Source organism: Hylobates moloch, unplaced genomic scaffold (genome assembly GCF_009828535.3).
Source record: "Hylobates moloch isolate HMO894 unplaced genomic scaffold, HMol_V3 SCAFFOLD_1, whole genome shotgun sequence".
Classification (NCBI taxonomy): domain Eukaryota; kingdom Metazoa; phylum Chordata; class Mammalia; order Primates; family Hylobatidae; genus Hylobates; species Hylobates moloch.
In genome coordinates, this window is record NW_026652276.1 from 39,206,698 (window position 1) to 39,227,600 (window position 20,903).

The following is a 20,903-nucleotide window of genomic DNA, read 5'->3' on the forward strand; positions in this document are numbered from 1 at the left end:
GTTGTCGTGAGCTGAGATCGTGCCACTGCACTCCAGCCTGGGCGACAGAGCAAGACTCTGTCTCAACAACAATAACAAAATGTTGATTTGGCAGGGCACAGTGGGTCATGCCTATAATCCCAGCACTTTGGGTGGCCAGGGCGGCTCACCTGAGGTCAGGGGTTCGAGACCAGCCTGACCATCATGGTGAAACCTTGTCTCTACTAAAAAAAAAAAAAAAAAAAATCCAAAAATAAATTAGCCAGGTGTGGTGGCGCACTCCTGTGGTCCCAACTACTTGGGAGGCTGAGGCAGGAGAATTGCTTGAACCCGGGAGGTGGAGGTTGCAGTGAGCCAAGATCATACCACTGTACTCCAGCCTGGGCAGCAGAGCCAGACTCCATCTCAAAATAAAAAAAAGTCGATTGCCAATTTTTGAAGAATTCATCAAGATATTTTAAGGAAGGCACTTTATATTAAATATATGTCAGATCCTTTAGAAACTGCATACAGTTGGCCGGGCACAGTGGCTCACGCCTGTAATGCCAGCACTTTGGGAGGCCGAGGCGGGCGGATTGCCTGAGCTCAGGAGTTCAAGACCAGCCTGGGCAACACAGTGAAATCTCGTCTCTAATAAAATAGAAAAAATTAGCTGGGCGTGGCAGCATATGCCTGTAGTCCCAGCTACTCGGGAGGCTGAGGCAGGCGAATTGCTTGAACCCGAGAGGCAGAGGGTGCAGTGAGCTGAGATTATGCCACTGCATTTCAGCCTGGGCGACAGCGAGACTGTCTCAAAAAAAAAATTGCATTGCATACAGTTTTCACTGTAACCTCCTAATCTTTCCTCATGTGTAGATAAGAATAAATTATTTAGACAAAACCTTTCATCAGTATTAAACATTCTACAGATTTTATGGTATCATTAGCATTTATCTTTATGCATGTGTTATATAAAAATATTTAAAGTAAGTGTATTTTTAAAATGTTATTTCCATCATTAATGGATTGATACTCCTTAAGTAAAGCATTCACAACCTTTTAGTAATATTTGGGAAATATGTTTGGTCTCATTTTTAGATGGTATTACATCTCAAATGATGTTCTTGTTGCAGAAGTCTGCAAAACAATATCTATACTTGGCTGCAGTTGAGAGCTAAACAGTGTATTGAACCAGTTAGGAGTTTAGTTCTCTGTAGAAAACCAGAGGTAGTCCAGGGCTGGTGTAGTTTTTGTTCCACATTCCTTAGGATCCTAGGCTCCCTCCATCCCTGGGATGTGGTCCTCATTTTCACATAGACCAAGAGCTAGAGCTCCAGTTATCATTTCTTAAAGTATATTTTAATGCCAAAAAAGTGAATAAAGGTGGCCAGAAAATTCATGCACAGAATCCTTGTTTTTCTCATTTTGTGATGATTGGTATAAATTTTATTGTATTTTTAGTGTCTGGAAATCTTCTAACTTTGAGAGGACAAAGATGAATTCTTAGTCCTGTTTTGGATGGTCTTCGAATGATCCTTAAGGGCAGTTATTTAAAATGTCTTTCTTAACTCACCCAACCTGGGCTGACCGAGTGTAGTCTGTATGAACTAGATGGTTAAAGTAAAGGTAAAGAAGCCTATATATCAGATGCAGTAGACAAAAAAAAAAAAAAAAAAAAAAAATGGCATCCGGAACCAGTCCCCACCTATTCCCAATCCTGGTTCCACAGCAGAATACATTCATAGTTCAGGCATTCTTCCTTGGGATAGATACAATGTAAGTGATCAAGTCTATTGGACAAGTATTGTTTCTGATCAATCCCTGCCAAACTCCTTTCCATGATTAACTCAAGTGGTTAGATCTTACTCCCTGAACAGAAGGAATATGAGAGGTCAAAACATGCCTAGACTATTCAGTCCTCTTATATTGCTCCGCACCCTTTCCCTCAAAAGCCGTGAGACATTTCAATGGTCCCAGTTCCTCTACCAGAACACCAGAGATGCCTGCTTTACATGGACTTATATGCTCCCAAGAATCACTTGGATAAATGAGTGGTGCCGCTTTCCCATGGTTGGGTAAAAGCTAGGAACCTGACAATACAGTGCTCAGAACCTGCTGACCAGTACTAGTTATGCTGTCTTGCCATAGTAGTGCAGTTCTTTAAAATGTTGATACTTGCTCTCTTACCAAAGGTTTTTTTGTTTTGTTTTTATGTCGAGACAGGGTCTCACTATGTCACCCATACTGGAGTACAATGGTGTAATCTTGGCTTACTGCAACCTCCACCTTCTGGGCTCAAGCTGGCCTCCCACCTCAGCCTTCCAAGTAGCTGGGACCACACCCAGTCAATTTTTTATTTTTTATTTATTTATTTATTTTTATTATTACTTTTTTTGTAGAGATAGGGTTTCGCCATGTTGCCCATGCTGGTCTTGAACTCCTGGGCTCAAGCTATCTGCCCACCTGGACCTCCCAAAGTGCTGAGATTACAGGCATGAGCCACCGCACCCAGCCCAAATAAAGTTTTAAGAAATTACTTGGCCAGGCATAGTGGCTCACGCCTTTGTAGAAAAACATAGCTTTTCTATGAGAAGATGATCAATATTTTCTTTTCCTTTGAATTTGGAATTACCATTTTGGAACTGTTGTCAACAATGCATAATAATATATCAGAATGCTTCCTAGTATAATATTGGAGAAAGAACAAACAAAAGTTTAAATTGATATAAAATGCACATAATTGAACAAGCAACCCTGCAAAAAAAAAAATACCATCTGGGAATTTCTGATAATAACGTTGAAATCTGTTCACACAGTCTAAAATTCTTTTGATACATCATAGTTTTGAAAAAAAGTTAAGTTTACTATATATAACAAATATAAGGAAAATACTAAATTTTTTGAAAGATACTAGTTTTTATTTTTGTTCATTTTTTAGAGACAGGGTCTTACTATGTTGCCCAAGCTAGAGTGCAGCAGCCCGATTATAGCTCACTGCAGCCTCTAACTCCCAGACTCAAGGGATCCTCCCACCTCATCCTCCTAACTAGGACCACAGGTGCATGTCACCACATCTGGCTGATTTTAAAATTTTTTGTGGAGACAGTCTTGCTGTGTTGCCCAGGCTGGTTATGAACTCTTGGCCTCAGGCAGTCCTCATGCCTCAACCTCCCTAAGTGCTGGGATTATAGGCAAGCCACTGTGCCTGGCCAAAAATACTGATTTTTAATAGATATTACTATGGCTCCTATTCTTACAGGAAAAAATATGACATTTTAAGACTATATGCAAGGGATATTCCAATAATATCTTTTTTATTTAAAAAGCCACTAATTAGAATCAGATTTCATTAGGCAAGTGAAATCCAGATTTTACTAGCCAGAAACTGCCAGGTGTAGAAACTAAAATGTAGAACATTTTAGTCACTTCATTGTTGACATTTTTGACTATCATAGATTAAGTATCAAACACAATAATAGTATTTTGTTATATGAACCAAATATATCTCTTTTTACGAGACATAGTCTAGCTCTGCCATCCAGGTTCAACTCCTGGGTTCAAGGGATCCTCCTGCCCCAGCTTCCTGAGTACGTACCTGGGAGTATAATTGAATGCTGCCACACCCAGCTAATTTTTTTATTTTTGTGGAGATGGGGTCTTGCTATGTTGCCCAGGCTGGACTCCAACTCCTGACCTCAAGCAATCATCTCACCTTGGCCTCAAAAGTGCTAGGATTACAGGCATGAGCCACTGCATCCATCCTGAACCAAATATATCTTTATAACTTAGGAGAGAAACTTTTTTGGCTGGTTGGTTTTATAGAATTAAACCTAATGTTTGTTCTAATAGCAGTTCCATTGATTTGCAGATGTGAGGAAGTAAATTTTTTTCTTGCAGTGTCTATCAAAGTAACAAGGAACCTATATCCTACCATAATAATCCTCTATAGGTAATAAATTATTTGCATTTTATAGGAGAGAAAAATATATGTTAAAGTTTTTGAACAGTCACACAGGCAGGAAATAAATGGCAGTGAATTTGAACTTGGATTCATCTTGGACAAGCTCTTAACTGGTATATATTTTGTCAATCTTGTGCATAAGAATGATGTTTTTATAAATGGAAAGAATGAGTGTGGAAGTGTCTTCACTTACCTAACAGAAAGGTTATATGTGGCTGGGCCCCGTGGCTAACACCTGTCGTCCCAACACTTTGGGAGGCTGAGGCAGGCATATCACCTGAGGTCGGGAGTTCAAGAATAGCCTGACCAACATGGAGAAACCCCGTCTCTACTAAAAATACAAAATTAGCCAGGCATGGTGGCGCATGCCTGTAATCCCAGCTACTGGGGAGGCTGAGGCAGAAGAATTGCTTGAACCCAGGAGGCGGAGGTTGTGGTGAGCCAAGATCGCGCCATTGCACTCCATCCTGGGCAACAAGAGCGAAACTCCGTCTCAAAAAAAAAAAAAAAAAAGTAATATGTAAATTTAAGTGACATTTATGAGTACTAATTACAATAATATGTTCACCTTTGCATTTTTTTGCCTTTAAAATTAATTTCAATTTTAGTGTACCACTAAACGTATTACTGTAATAGTATATAAATGTATACTTTAAAGATCAATTTCTGTATATTCTAATAGGAATTATATATAAACAAAAATGAATTTTGGAAATTATCCTATTATTCATGTAATTATGTCATTCATGTTATTTAAAGGAAACCACAATCCAGACAGGTTAAGTACCTAGTGTGAAGGTATGTAACCAATTAATGGAGCTGGGCAACATACATCTGAGTAATAAAGACTACAAAGAAAGTATCTTGTTAGGAACAATCTGATGCTAAGTTTAGAAACACGTCAAACAATTCTATGTATAGTTAGTGAAAGTGTAACAACGTGCCTGAGGCTGGGCGCGGTGGCTCACGCTTGTAATCCCAGCACTTTGGGAGGCCGAGGCGGGCGGATCACGAGGTCAGGAGATCGAGACCACGGTGAAACCCTGTCTCTACTAAAAATATAAAAAAAAAAAATCAGCCGGGCGTGGTGGCGGGCGCCTGTAGTCCCAGCTACTCAGAGAGGCTGAGGCAGGAGAATGGCGTGAACCCGGGAGGCGGAGCTTGCAGTGAGCCGAGATCGCGCCACTGCACTCCAGCCTGGGCGGCAGAGCGAGACTCCGCCTCAAAAAAAAAAAAAAACAACGTGCCTGAGACTTAATACCAGATGAAGTTCAATGGTTGTTTCAGGGGGAGGAAATAATTTTTAAAATGATGTCTGTAACATTTCACATTTAAAATCATCGTAATAATTCTAATTCTAGAATTGTGTCTAATTCTAATACTGTGTCTAGCTTTACTGGAATAAACAGAAATGTAGTAGGGAAGAGACAGAATGTTTAGCTTGCAGTATGTAAGTAATTACTCATGTGGGTATCTGGGAAGATAGCTCTCCATGGCCCCGCTGTCACTGACCTGTTATGCTTCTCCTGACGTCTTTGGTAAAATCCAACAGATTACAAAGAAACTGGAATGTCTTGAAGAAATGGAGCTTTTTGTATGATGTCACATTCAATAGACCTCTAATCCTTAGTAAAACAGTACAAAACAGTAGAATAATTGTTAGTGTTTTCTAATATCAACTGAGGTTTTATTTCGGAGATTAACCAGAGGTTTGCACAAAAACAAAAGTGAAGACCATTAGTATTTAAAGAAACTAAGACTCTAGGTTTGGATCCCATTTGTGGAGCCCCACATTCCAAGTCATCTAATGTTCTTGTCTAGTTAGCTTGTGAAAGTCTACAATGGAGGAAAATCCCCTTTTTTTCCCTTAGTATAAATGTGTTATATGTTGATAGAAAGTTAAATAACAGTTCGATAAATGTACTTCTAAATGAAATTTAAAAGTACTTTAAAGGTGTTAAATTATTTCACTTTCTAAAGAGGTTTTATGCAACACTAAAATGTAATGACTGAGCTGCCTCCTTTTGTTAAGAGACTAGTGCAAGTGGAGTCTCGCTCTGTCGCCCAGGCTGGAGTGTAGTGGTACAATCTTGGCTCGCAACTTCTGCCTCCTGGGTTCAAGCGATTGTCGTGCCTCAGCCTCCCAAGTAGCTGGGATTACAGGTGCATGCCACCACATGTGGCTAATTTTTGAATTTTTAGTAGAAACGGTTTCACCATGTTGGCCAGGCTGTTCTCAAACTCCTGACCACAAGTGCTCTGCTTGCCTCAGTCTCCCAAAGTGCTGGGATTATAGGCGTAAACTACCATGCTCTTCCTAGTGCAAGCCATTTAAACATTGTATCCAACAGCTAAAGAAAGAATTCATTCCACAGGCATTTATGAAATATGAGAGACTTGACTCCTGTCCAGTAGAAGCATCAGCAGCCAGCTCTACATTATTTTCTGATACTATTCCTACACTGTGCCACCGTGTTTCCTTAGCGACTTGTGAAGAAAAAGTGATTATATGAAGTGTAAATACTACACTTCATTGATGGCTTGGAGATACTGTGTATCTTTCTGTAATTTTACCCAGTGAAGTGAATAAAAGCAACAGGCGCGGCCCGTAGCCACTAGTCTGACTTCCTGGTGTGTTCCTTGGAGGACTTTAGTCGGCCTCAGATTGAGCTGAAGAAGATACTAGTTTACTGTTCCCTTGACTTAAAACTTCATCTTGTTGAAACCAACATTTTCTAAAATACCGCAAGAACTTTACCATGGGGCATAGTAAAATTTGAAAGTCATTTCGCTTGCCATGTTATTTATTCCTTGGTGAGAAAGATCTGTTCTTTTCAGATATTTTATAATGTATCCTTCAGTTGTGAATTAGCTATCTTTGTTTCATTTCGTTCATTGGTGGACTCAGCATTCATTCAGGAACTAGTTTGTATTAGGCACTGTGCTAGGTGCTAAGGCTGCAGAAATGCGTTAAGGGTGGAGCAGCTTTGAAGCAGCTCAGCACCTAATGGGGAAGACAGGCAGGAGATCATTACAGCCAGAGAGCAGTATGCCCCTTAGGAGAAATGCCTCATTTAGTAAGATTCAGGAAAGCCATCCCAAGGAAATAGGTCAACCACTCATGTTTGCCAAACGCTAATTTTTACCCTTCTGAGGAAAGCTGTAGACTCCTCAAAAAACAAACAAAATTTTGCACATAATCTCAGGTATTTGCCTATTCCTTGAAATCCAAATATCTCAGGGTAAAAAGTCTAAAGACATTTAATGTTTTCAGTCCAAATTAACCCTCTGTAGCTTGCCACTTTTCCTATTAAAAGTATACTTTCCAGGTAAAGGTGAGTATTTTGTACTGTTAATATTCTAGAACCTCGGCCGGGCGCGGTGGCTCACGCCTGTAATCCCAGTACTTTGGAAGGCCGAGGCGGGCGGATCACGAGGTCAGGAGATCGAGACCATCCTGGCTAATAGGGTGAAACCCCGACTCTACTAAAAATACAAAAAATTAGCTGGGCGTGGTGGCGGGCGCCTGTAGTCCCAGCTACTCGGAGAGGCTGAGGCAGGAGAATGGCGTGAACCCGGGAGGCGGAGCTTGCAGTGAGCCGAGATCGCGCCACTGCACTCCAGCCTGGGCGACAGAGAGAGACTCCGTCTCAAAAAAAAATAAATTATAGAACCTCACCCCATCTTTGTCATCATACAGATTTTAGTTATCACCTCGAGTGTTAACCTTTTAATTCTTTGCTAGCCTATGTGTCGCAGTTGTAATTAATAATTCATATTCTGCTGTTTTAGGAAAGTTCTTTTAAGTTTTGGAGTCACCTTTAAAAAGAAGGCAGTTTGAATTTATTAAATTATCTCCTACTAGTAGTAAATAGTTTTGCCTTCCTTTTTGTTTTTTTCCTGAGACGTTCAGGATCCAGTTTTACCTTTTACTGTTGAAGATTCATCATAAACATTATGGATATGGACGTGTGCATTTGAGATTGGTTATGAACAGTTGTTAACCTAGACCTCTTTAAATCTTTAACGCGGGAGTTAAATACAGCGGGCGAACGCTTTCCGCGTCCGGAGCACTGGTGCTAAGGAGCCGCCCCAGAAGGCCCGGCAGGTCCAGGGGTGGGGGTGCTCGGAGGGAGCCGGGAGGGCCACGGGTCAATGCCTTCCACTTCCCCACGCCTCAGCGAGCTCACACTCAGCTCCTCGTGATGTTCTGACCCGCTTGGTGTTTGTCATTTCACTTTATTAAGTAAAGAGGAAATCGGGAAAGGAGGAATAGAGAGGGTCCCCGAGTTCATTCAAGAGCAGACCGAGAGATGCTTCGGTCCCGAGTCGGGCCGGTGGCGGGGTCAGGCCGGCGCCCGAGGGGGGCGAACGCGGACGCCGCCAGGTCGCGCGGTTTAAATCTCCCGCCTCCCGCAACGGGAGCCTGACACTTCCACGCACTGGTGCGGAGGGGCACTGGCTGCCGAAGGGCCCGGAGTCGGCGCGGGGCTCGCGGGCGGTGGCCGGAACGGGTGCCTGGACGGATCCCCGCGCGGCCGAACGCGACTCGAGGCGGCGGAGGAGCGGCGCCGGTAAGCGTCTGCGGCCTCCCCTTAGCCCCTCTTCCCCTTCAGGCGGCAGTCAAGCCCGGAGACCAAATCCCGGGTTCCCATGGCGACGCCGGGAGGCAGGGGCGCGGCGGGAGGCTCCGGCCACACGCGCGCGTGGCTTCTCGGGGCCTTGGTGGCCTCCTCGGTTCTCTCGGGGACCCCGGCCGCTGCCTGCGGCCTTCTCCCAGGCGACGCCCTGCTCGGGGTTCTGCCGGCCTCCCCCCAAGCAAAACCCGCAAGGAGCGGTTTCTGGCATGGCTAGGTCCCCTGCGGCCGAAGGGCGCCTCCCTGCCACGCTCGCTGTAGTGAAGGAGCGCGGCAGCCTGGGGCACGTTTGGGTGATTTCCCTCGGCGGTGGAGGTCGCTCCTAATAGAGGCGGCGGCCAATCACCTAAACAGCCCTCAGGTGCTTCCCTGCTGACCTCTTTTGAACGTGGTGCTTATTTTTATTTCGCTATTATTTTGTAATGGGAATGTCTTCCTTAGAAACTAATTGGCAACCGATGGATGAAAGCAAAACATAGTAAATGTGCGGTTTGAGCTGAACTGCAGAATGCACGGGCCCGCGAGGGGCTCCGCGCACAGATCCTGCTCCCTAGGCCGGGAACCTGGCCCCACGGCACAGATCTGGCTCCTGGAAACGCGCGTCAGCTGATCAGGTGCCCAGGTGATGTCAGTGGTCAGATACCTGATGCTCTAAGGAAGACAGAAGGGGAAAGCGGGGAGTCCATCCTGGCAGCTCACCCGCGATGCTGAGGCGTTGCTAGTAGAGAGGGTGGAATCATTTTTCGTGTAATAGATGATCTTGGTGTACACAGCATAAAAGCTGTTATAAACTATGGTTCTCTGTAAAATAGATTGTTGGGAAGATAACATTTTTCCATGGTTTTGATTTTTCCCAAAAGTATTTATGTATTGATTTATTTGGTTCTGACTCAGGCGACGTACTGTAAGACGATATTACTTTAATCATCTTCACATCAGTATTTATGGAATAGCCACAGGTGCCTCATCCTTTAGTAGGAGTTAATTATATATTTACTGGCCGAGTAAACATCTCCGAATGGTATGTATGTATTTTTATGTGACCAAAATTTTAAATCGTTTAGTATTTGTTATCTGTGTCTATCATAGCCAGTATTCTTTGAAATCTCTTTATTTAATAGTTCAAAATGATTGTTTATCTAGTCGTTGAAACAGCTATGTGGAAGGCAGTGTTCTAATTACCAGTTTAATTTTAGAGTTAGAAGGGTGCTCAGAGATCAGCCAGTCCAAAGACGAAAAATTGCAAATATGAGACTGGTGGAAAAAGTAGGATGCCATATCTTTATTATAAATATCATAAAAATATAAAACAAAGTTTATACCAGTTATGGAACTAGGACCAGATATCAAAATATTAGATACAAAATGGATAATATACTGTCTTGTTCTACTATACTGCCAAACTTTGTGATTTCATTGTGTGATTCTATATTTACCTTTTTTCTGTACTTTTATACTTTAGCTTTTTCAGTACTCCCTGTGCTTCCTTTAAAATTTTATTCTTTTTCTATTCTTTAACAACAACAGATGGGATATGTGAGTTTTAAATATATCTGTAACTGGAAAGATTTCCTTGTTCAAAGTAGATTTTGTTATTCAATAATATTCTTATTACCCTGTTCCATTTTGTCTACTTTTCATTCATCACTTAAGGTTTGTGTTTTTTTCGGAAATCAAAATTTTCAAACTTGTGCTTGGATCCAGTATTCACCATTAAAAGTTAGTCACCTTTTATGTATCTCATTATTATTTTGCCATTATTGACTCACTTGCATGTAACACTAGGATTTTAAAATTCCTTTTTTAATTTAGTTGAGATAAAAAAATAAAGACTAAAGTAACACAATATTTATATTTACAGAGGCCAACATTAACAACTGTTAACATTTTGTTGTATTTCTTTCTAGTATTTTTTTAGATAAGGAAATAAAACATTTCCAATAAAGCTGAAGTCTCATCCCACCCATCCGTGACCAGGTACTCAACATCATGAGTTGGTATCTGTGTTTCGTGTTTTTTAAATTATATTTTATACGTGTCTATTATTGCATGTGTTTTTAAATTTTAAATAAGTTACATCATATTGCATATAGCCTGCACTTGTGTTTTTCACTCAGTGTTATTTTATTTTATTTTATTTCTTATTTTATTTTATTTTTTTGAGACGGAGTCTCACTCTGTTGCCCAGGCTGGAGTGCAGTGGTGCGATCTCGGCTCACTGCAAGCTCCGCCTCCCGGGTTCCCGCCATTCTCCTGCCTCTGCCTCCCAAGTAGCTGGGACTACAGGTGCCCGCCACCACGCCTGGCTAATTTTTTGTATTTTTAGTAGAGTCAGGGTTTCACCGTGTTAGCCAGGATGGTCTTGATCTCCTGACCTCGTGATCCGCCCACCTCGGCCTCCCAAAGTACTGGGATTACAGGCGTGACCCACCACGCCTGGCCTCACTCAGTATTATTTTAAAAATTGATTTGGATTGATATTGATAGTTTTAGCCACTGACGTATTTGTTTTAAAGGTTTTTTGTTGTTGTTGTTGTTCTTGTTGTTTTGAGACGGAGTCTTGCTCTGTCACCCAGGCTGGAGTGCAGTGGCGCGATCTCAGCTCACTGCAACCTCTGCCTCCTGGGTTCAAGAGATTCTTCTGTCTCAGCCTCCCAAGTAGCTGGGACTACAAGCACATGCCATCACGCCCAGCTAATTTTCTTATTTTTAGTAGAGATGGGGGTTTTACCATATTGTTCAGGCTGGTCTTGAACTCCTGACCTTAAGTGATCCACCCGCCTCAGCCTCCCAAATTGCTGGGATTACAGGCGTGAGCCACCGCACCTGGCCTTAATTGTTTTATATAGTATTCTGTCATATGAATATACTACATTTTTATCTGTATAGCTATTTATTAATATACTTAGATTGTTTCTAGTTTTTTATTACAATGCTAAAATAAGTAGACATTTATTTGGTAAATACTTATTGAGTATCTACTGTGTGTCTCGCACTGTTTGCTCACAAACAGATGAAAATCTCTGCCCACATAAAGCTTAAATACCTAGCAGTAGAATTGCTAGGTCATGAAGTAGGAGCATGTTTAGTTTTATGAGAAACTGCCAGACCATTTTCCAGAATGGTTATACTATCTAATGCTTTCATCAGCAATATATGAGTTCCAGTTACTCACATTCTCACCAGTTTTGGTGTTGTCAGTCTTTGTCATTTAAGCTATTATCGTGGGTGTGCATTGGTGTATCATTGTGAGTTGAGAATTCATTCCTGCTCTTGCTTTTGTCAAAATTTTTTTTTTTTTTGAGGGGATATTCAGATAATACACAATTAGCCTTTTTTTTTTCTTTTTTACTTTGGCTAAACAAACCCAAACAACCATTTCGAAGTGTACAATTCAGTGATATTTATTGTTTTCACAATGTTGTGAGATCACCAGCTCTCTCTAGTTTGAAAACGTTTTCATCGCCCCATAAAAACACTCCTTATTAATTACTTGGTTTGTAGTTTTTTTGTTGCTGAGTGGTATTCCATTGCGCAATATACTATAATTTGTTTATTCACCTGTTAATAGATATTCTAATTTTTGGCTATTTTGAATAAAGCTGGTAAGAACATTTACAGGTCTTTGGGCATATTTTTCATTTATCTTGGGTAAATACATAAGAATACAATTGCTGGATTGTGTGCGTTTCCAAGAAACTCAATTTTTTCTGAAGTGGTTATTCCCATTTTATATTCCCACGACCAATGTATGAAGGGTCCAGTTGTTCCTCATTGTTGTCAGCGCTTTGAATTGACAGATTGGTTGTTAGCAAGATCAAATGGGGGTGTGCTGATATCTCTTTGTGGTTTTAATTTTTGTTTCCCTGATGAATAATGTTGTTGAATATATTTTTATATGCTTAATGGCCATTAGTATACAGTCATACACTACATAAAGGTGTTTTGGTCAATGACGGACCACAGATATGATAGTAGTCACATAAGATTGTAATAGCATATTTTTATTGTACCGTTTCAGTGGTTAGACATGTTTAGATACACAAATACTTACCATCATTGTGTTGCAGTTGCCTACAGTATTCAGTACTGTAATATGCTGTACAGGTTTGTAGCCTGGGAACAATAGCCCCTAGGGATGTGGTAGGCTTCTAACATCTAGGTTTGTATAAGTACATTCTATGATGTTCTCACAATGATTAAAATCACCTAATGACACATTTCTCAGAACATATCCCCACAGTTAAGCAATGCATGACTCTATATGAATATCTTCTGTTAGTTTGCTCAAATAAAAATTTATCTATTAAAATGAGATTTTCTTATTACTCAGTTGTAATTATTCTTCATATATTCAGAACACAGGTCTGTTCATATGTGTGTGTGTAGGTATCAAAAGTTTCTTCCAAACTTTTCATTTTCTGAATTGTGTTTTTCAAACAGCAATTTTAAATTTTGGTGAAATCTAACTTCTTGATTTTTTTTCTTTTATAATGCATGTTTTATTTTATTTTTATTTATTTATTTATTTATTTATTTGAGACAGAATCTCGCTCTGTTGCCCAGGCTGGAATGCAGTGGCGCGCTCTCTGCTCACTACAAGCTCCGCCTCCCGGGTTCACGCCATTCTCCTGCCCCAGCCTCCCAAGTAGCTGGGACTACAGGCGCCCGCCACCGTGCCCGGCTAATTTTTTGTATTTTTAGTAGAGACAGGGTTTCACCGTGCTAGCCAGGATGGTCTTGATCTCCTGACCTCGTGATCCACCCACCTCGGCCTCCCAAAGTGCTGGGATTACAGGCGTGAGCCACCGTGCCCGGCCATTATAATGCATGTTTTAAATAGTCTAAGAAATCATTGTCTGCCCCAAGGTTGCAAAGATTTTTTCTTCTGGGAATTTTACAGTTTTTTGAGACGGAGTCTCGCTCTGTTGCCCAGGCTGGAGTGCAGTGGCGTGATCTCGGCCCACTGCAACCTCCGACTCCTAGGTTCAAGCAATTCTCCTGCCTCAGCCTCCTGAATAGTTGGGACTACAGGCACCTGCCACCTCGCCCAGCTAATTTTTTGTATTTTTAATAGTTTCACCATATTGGCCAGACTGGTCTCGAACTCCTGACCTTGTGATTCACCCACCTTGGCTTCCCAAAGTGCTAGGATTACACGTGTGAGCTACCGCGCCTAGCCGGGAGTTTTACAGTTTTAAATTTTACATTTAAGTCTGTTACACACTTTGAATTACTCTTTGTAAATGAAGTTAATTAAGAGTTGAGCAATTCTTTTGACATATGGATATCTGGTTGTCCTTGTATTGTCTGTTAAAAGTCAATCCTTTCCACCAGTGAATTGCTTTGGCACCTCTGTTAGTCCATTTTGCGTTACTATAAAGGAATACCTGAGACTACGTAATTTATAAAGAAAAGCAGTTTATTTGGCTCACAGTTCTGCAGGCTGTACAAGAAGCATGGTGCAGCATCTGCATCTGATGAGGGCCTCGAGTTTCTTCCATCATGGAGGAAGGTGTAGGGGGAGCAGGCGTCGCATGGTGAGAGAGGGAAGAGGGCCACACTTTGTTAAACAGCCAGCTCTCACGTGAACTTATAGAGTAAGAACTCACTCATCACCAAGCCGTTCGTGAGGAATCTGCCCCCATGACCTCCCAGAAGGCCCAACCTCCGATATTAGGGATCACATATCAACATGAAATTTGGAGGGGACAAACATCCAAACTATGTCAGTGCCCTTGTCAGAAATCATTTGGTTGTATATTTATGGATCTATTTCCATGTGTTCTTTAATTTTTCTCAGCAAAGTGCTAATAGTTTTTAATAGCACTGTGGTACATATTTCACTGAATTTGTTACTAAATATTTCGTGACTTTGAATGTTATTAAAAATGAGAGTGGATTTTAAATTCCACTTTCTGAGCTGGGTGTGGTGGCTCACACCTATAATCCTAGCACTTTGGAAGCCTAGGTGAGGGGAATGACTTGAGGCCAGGAGTATGAGACCAACCTGGGCAACATAGGGAGACTCCATCTCTACAAAAAAAAAAAAAAAATTACTTCCTAATTGTTTGCTACTAATATATAGAAATGTGATACATTTGTTTTACATTGTCTAATTCACTAATTGCTGAATTTGCTCAGATCTGTTGCATTAGATCTAGTAGATTTTTGAAAGATTCTTTAGGATTTTTTGCATACATAATTATGTCACCTGTGAATAAAGACATCTTTGCCTTTTCCTTTTAAATGTGGAAGTGGTGTGAGCAGTCATCTTTGCCTCTTTCCCAATATTAAAGGAAAATATTCATTATTTCACAGTTAAGTATGATGTTAGCTGTATGGGTTTTTTTGTTGCTATTTTTTTTTTTTTTTTTTTCGGGATGGAGTCTTGCTTTGTCACCCAGGCTGGAGAACAGTGGTGCACTCTTGGCTCACTGCAACCACCGCCTCCTGGGTTCAAGCTGTTCTTCTGCCTCAGCCTCCCGAGTAGCTGGGATTACAGGAGTGCACCACCATGCCCGGCTAATTTTTGTATTTTTAGTACAGACGAGGTTTCACCATGTTTGCTAGGCTGGTCTTGAACCACTGACCTCAAGTGATCTGCCCGCCTCAGCCTTCCAGAATGCTGGGATTACAGACGTGAGCCACCATGCCCGGCCAAAGAGAAGATTTTTTTTTTTTTTTTTTTTTAAAGACAGAGTCTCACCCTGTCGACCAGGCTGGAATGCAGTGGTGTGATCTCGGCTTACTGCAACCTCCACCTCCTGGATTCAAGCAATTCTCCTGCCTCAGCCTCCTGAGTGGCTGGGATTACAGGCAGACACCACCATACCCAGCTGATTTTTGTATTTTTTAGTAGAGGCAGGGTTTCTCTGTTGGCCAGGCTGATCTCCAACCCCTGACCTCAAGTGATGCACCTGCCTCAGCTTCCCGAAGTGCTGGGATTACAGGCGTGAGCCTCCGTGCCCAGCCACACCTGGCTAATTTTGGTATTTTTTGTAGAGATGGAGTTTCACCATGTTGGCCAGGCTCCTCTGGAACTCCTGATCTCAGGTGATCCACCCACATCAGCCTCCCAAGGTTCTGGGATTACCGGCCTGAGCAACCGCACCTGGCCCATAGACTGATTTTGAAATGCTAAACAAATCTTGCATGCCTGGCATAAATTCCACCTAGTTAGTCATGTTTTATCCATATATATATATACATATACATACATATACACTCACATACTACTCTATTAGATTTGTTAGGATTTTGTGAAGGGTTTCTGCATTCATATTTAATAAAAATATTGATCTGTAATAATCTTTTCTTGTAATGTCTGGTTTTGAGGGCAAAGTTATGCTGGCTCATAAAATGAGTTGGGAACTATTCTTTCCTCTTCTACTCTATGAAAGAGTAAGTTTGGTTACATCCTAAATGTTTGACCGAATTCAGCAGTGAAGCCATCTGGTTCTGAAAGGGTTTTGTTTGTTTTGTTTGTTTGTTTTCATGGGATTTAAAAAATTATTACTTTTTAAAATGAGTATAAGATAACATGGATGATCTCTTTCTTTCTTGTGTTAGTTTTTGGTAAGTTGCATTTTTCAAGGAATTTGTCCATTTAACTTAAGTTGTAGAATCTTTTGGCATAAAGTTGTTAAAAATATACCTTTCTTAATCTTTTAATGTCTGTAGGATCTATAGTAATGTTCCTTCCTTTATTCCTAATATTGCTCATTTATGTTTTTCTTTCTTTGTTGATCAGTCTTACTAGAAGCTGCTTAAATTTAATAATTTTTTCAAATCAACCCATTTTTAACTTTAATTTTTTTATTTGTCCATTCTCTATTTACTGACTTATTTTTATTTCTTCTACCTGGGGTTTAATTTGCTCCTCTTTTTCTAACTTCTTAAGGTGGAAGCATAGATACTTGATTTTATACCTTTTTTTCTTTTTTTATTGAGATGGACTCTCACTCTGTCACCCAGGCTGGAGTGCAGTGGTATGTTCTCAGCTCATTGCAACCTCTGCCTCCCAGGTTCAACTGATTGTCCTGCCTCAGCCTCCCAAGTAGCTGGGATTACAGGTGCTCGCCACCACACCCGGCTAATTTTTGTATTTTTAGTAGAGGAGGGGTTTCACCATGTTGGCCAGGCTGGTCTCAAACTCCTGACCTCAAGTGATCTGCCTGCCTCAGCCTCCCAAAGTGTTGGGATTACAGGCGTGAGCCACTGTGCCGGCCCTTTTTTTCTAATGTAGATACTTAAAGCTGTAAGCTTTTCTCTAATCATGCTTTAGTTGAATTCCATGACTTTGGGTATGTTTTTATTATCATTGAGTTTAAAATATTTTAAAATTCCTCTCTGATTTCTTTGACCCTTTATTTATTTATTTATTTATTTATTTATTTATTTATTTATATTTATTCTTTTTTTTTTGAGATGAAGTCTCACTCTTGTTGCCTATGCTGGAGTGCAATGGCGCAATCTCAACTCACTGCAACCTCCGCCTCTCGGGTTCAAGAGATTCTCCTGCCTCAGCCTCCCGAGTAGCTGGGATTACAGGCACCTGCCACCACGCCTGACTAATTTTTGTATTTTTAGTAGAGACAGGATTTCACCATGTTGGCCAGGCTGGTCTCGAACTCCTGACCTCAGGTGATCCACCCACCTTGGCCTCCCAAAGCGCTGGGATTACAGGCATGAGCCACCACGCCTGGCCTATTTATTTAGATATATGTTATTTCCAAATATTTGGGAATTTTCTAGATATCCAATTGCTATTGATTTCTGTTAAAACCTTTTTACTTTTTTGATAGAGATGGAATCTTTCTATGTTACCCAGCCTGGAGCACAGTGGCATGATCATTGCTCACTCCCTGCAGGCTCACACTTCCTGGGCTCAAGCAATCCTCCCACCTCAGCCTCGAAAGTCGCTTACACTACAGGCGTGTGCCACCACTTCTGGCTTTTTTTTTTTTTTTTTTTTTTGTAGAAATGGGGTCTTACTGTGTTGCTCAGACAGGTCTCAAACTCCTGGCCTCAAGCAATCCTGCTTCACCCTCCTGAGTCACTGGGATTACAAATGGGAGCTACAACACCTGGTTTCTATTGATTTCTAAAGTAGTAATATTGTAGTCCAAGAATGTTATCTGTGTTATTTCAATACTTTTATTTTTCTGCCTAGCATATGGTCTGTTTCGGTGAATCTTCCAGTTACCCTTAGGGAAAAATAATGTATTCTGCTCTTGGTGGGTGGACTGGTGTATAAATGTCAATTAGGTCAAGTTGGTTAAAAGTGTTGCTCAAAAAAAAAAGGAGTGGGGGAGTTGCTTAAAACTTTTATGGTTTCACTTTTTTTTTTTTTTTTTGAGACTGAATCTCACTTTGTTGCCCAGGCTGGAGTGCAGTAGCATGATCTCAGCTTACTCAACCTCCGCCTCCTGGGTTCAAGCGATTCTCCTGCCTTCGCCTCCCCAATAGCTGGGATTACAGGCATGTGCCACCACACCCAGCTAATTTTTGTGTTTTTAGTAGAGATGGGGTTTCACCATGTTGGCCAGGCTGGTCTCGAACTCCTAACCTCAAGTGATCCGCCTGCCTCAGCCTCCCAAAGTTCTGGGATTACAGGAGTGAGCCACTGCACCTGGCCTTCACTTTTTAAAAAAATGTCTACTTATGTCAGTTACTATTCTGGGGGCAATGTTAAGTCCCTCATTGTGGTTATAAATTTGACAGTTTCTCCTTTTAGTTCTGTCAGGTTATTTTGTTTTTTCATGTATTTGGGAGCTTTGTTATTTAGTAACATCCACAGTTAAGATTGCTATGTCTTTATTTTTTATTTTTTATTTTTTGAGAGAGTCTCGCCCTGTACCCAGGCTGGAGTGCAGTGGCATAGTCTTGGCTCACTGCAACCTCTGCCTCCCAGGTTCAGGCGGTTCTCCTGCCTCAGCCTCCCTAGTAGCTGGGACTACAGGTGCGAGCCACCACTCCTGGCTAATTTTTGTATTTTTATTATTTTATTTTATCTTGAAATGGGGTCTTGCCCTGTCCCCCAGGCTGGAGTGCAATGGCATAATCTCGGCTCACTACAACCTCCGCCTCCTGGGTTCTAGCAATTCTCCTGCCTCAGCCTCCCAAGTAGCTGGGATTACAGGCGCCCGCCACCACACCCAGCTAATTTTTGTATTTTTAGTAGAGATGGAGTTTCACCATGTTGGTCAGGCTGGTCTTGAACTCCTTACCTCAGGTGATCCACCTACCTTGGCCTCCCAAAGTGCTGGGATTACAGGCGTGAGCCACTGTGCCCGGCCTGCTGTGTCTTCTTGATAAACTGACCCTCTTCTTATTAAATGTCCATCTTATCCCTGGAAATACTATTTATCTTGAAACCTGTTTTTTCAGACATTAATATATACTTAATGTTTATTCTGTATATCTTTATGCTTTTCCTTTTAACTTCTCTGTGTATTTGTGTTTAAAGTATGTTTCTTTCTTTTTTTTTTTTGAGACACAGTCTTTCTCCCTTGCCCAGGCTAGAGTGCAATGGCATGATCTTGGCACACTTTAATCCCCGCGTCCCGGGTGCAAGCAATTCTCTTGCCTCAGCCTCCCAAGTAGCTGGAATTACAGGCATGAGTCACCACATTCGACTAATTTTTGTATTTTTAGGAGAGATGGGGTTTCACCATGTTGGCCAGGCTGGTCTCAAACTCTTGACCTCATGATCTGCCTGCCTCGGCCTCCCAAAGTGCTGGGATTACAGGCGTGAGCCACTGCACCCAGTCTAAAGTATGTTTCTTTTATTTTTTTTTATTTTATTTATTTATTTTTTTTTGAGACGGAGTCTCGCTCTGTCACCCAGGCTGGAGTGCAGTGGCGCAATCTCGGCTCACTGCAAGCTCCGCCTCCCGGGTTCCCGCCATTCTCCTGCCTCAGCCTCTCCGAGTAGCTGGGACTACAGGCGCCCGCCACCACGCCCGGCTAATTTTTTTGTATTTTTAGTAGAGACGGGGTTTCACCGTGGTCTCGATCTCCTGACCTCGTGATCCGCCCGCCTCAGCCTCCCAAAGTGCTGGGATTACAAGCGTGAGCCACCGCGCCCGGCTAAGTATGTTTCTTTTAAATTACATGTATTTGGGTTGTACTTGTCTATCCTGTATTACAATCTCTGCGTTTTAATGGTGTTATATAGTCCATTTGTATTTAATGTCATTTTTAATGTGTTTGGATTAACCATATTGGTGTTCCTTTTCTGTTTTCCCATTTATTATTATTATTATTGTTTGAGACAGAGTCGCACTCTGTTGCCCAGGCTGGAGTGCAGTGGCATGATCATGGTTTACTGTAACCTTGAACTCCTGGGCTCAAGCAATCTTCCCCATCAGCCTCCTGAGTAGCTAGGACTACAGGTGTATGCCACCACACATAGTAGATTAAAAAAAATTTTTTTTAGAGACAAGGTCTCACTACATTGCCCAGACTGGTCTTGACCTCAAGTGATCCTCTTGCCATGGTCTCCCAATGTACTGGGCATGAACCACTGCACCCAGACAAAAATGTTCTTAATGCATGTGAATTAAAGAAATTTAAGAAAATTCCCTTAATTTTACAGGGTCTTGGCTACTTCCTTTATGAAACTGGGATAATAAAAACTGCCATTTTTAGCTTTCTGGGGATATTATGAAGACCAAAGGAGATAAAATGTGTGAAAATGTTTAAAAAGTTTTCAGGGTTCTATAGGTATAATGATTATTACTTTAGTGAGCAGTAGTACTAAGATTATCAGGAACTTTAAAATATCTTAAACTCTAAGAAAAGTACCTTTTGCATAATTTTGAATCCTTTTTGAAAAATTATTAAGATCTAGTCCTTTCATAAGAATATTAGGTCAAGATGGTAACCTCTCTGTGGGTAACTTATCTGCTTAGTGTGGGATTTGTGGGACTGATTGAATGGTGATAAGTAATTGCCATATTCTTTCTACTTTAGATAAACACAAGTTTGCATTTAATGTAATTGGATTTTGCTATGTCAGTGTCTTATTGATGTTATGATTACAGTGCCAATCATAGCACCCAGAACAAGGCTGGCATTAAATGTGCATATGAAACTGACTGTCATATTGGGACTATTTTCAAATTTCAGCTAATTTTTGTTCTGCATGAGTTATAGTATCTCTGTGTGTTTGTAAATTTCAACTATTCTAGTCCCGGACTAGATCAGTATCTCAGTAACCAAATCATGTTTGGCTAAACAATAATTAAGATCTGACCTGAAAAGATTTATATTTATAATCTGAATTCAATTATAATCTAATGTTAAGGCCGATACTTTATAAAATGTATTTAGGGCAGTTT

The 20,903-nt window shown here is 41.2% G+C and overlaps 1 protein-coding gene across 6 annotated transcripts in view; it reads left to right on the top strand.

Annotated features, from left to right (window-relative positions):
* The first annotated feature begins 8,195 nt into the window (after positions 1 to 8,195).
* Positions 8,196 to 20,903, top strand: part of ICA1L (islet cell autoantigen 1 like) — an 89,417-nt gene continuing 76,709 nt past the window's right edge. The window contains exons 1-3 of one of the 6 annotated variants that reach the window (XM_032754908.2): positions 8,196 to 8,493; positions 9,451 to 9,577; positions 10,464 to 10,533. The gene's annotated coding sequence lies outside the window, so the exon portion shown is untranslated. The other 5 variants (XM_058439614.1, XM_032754910.2, XM_032754907.2 and 2 more) reach the window with 5 other exon arrangements.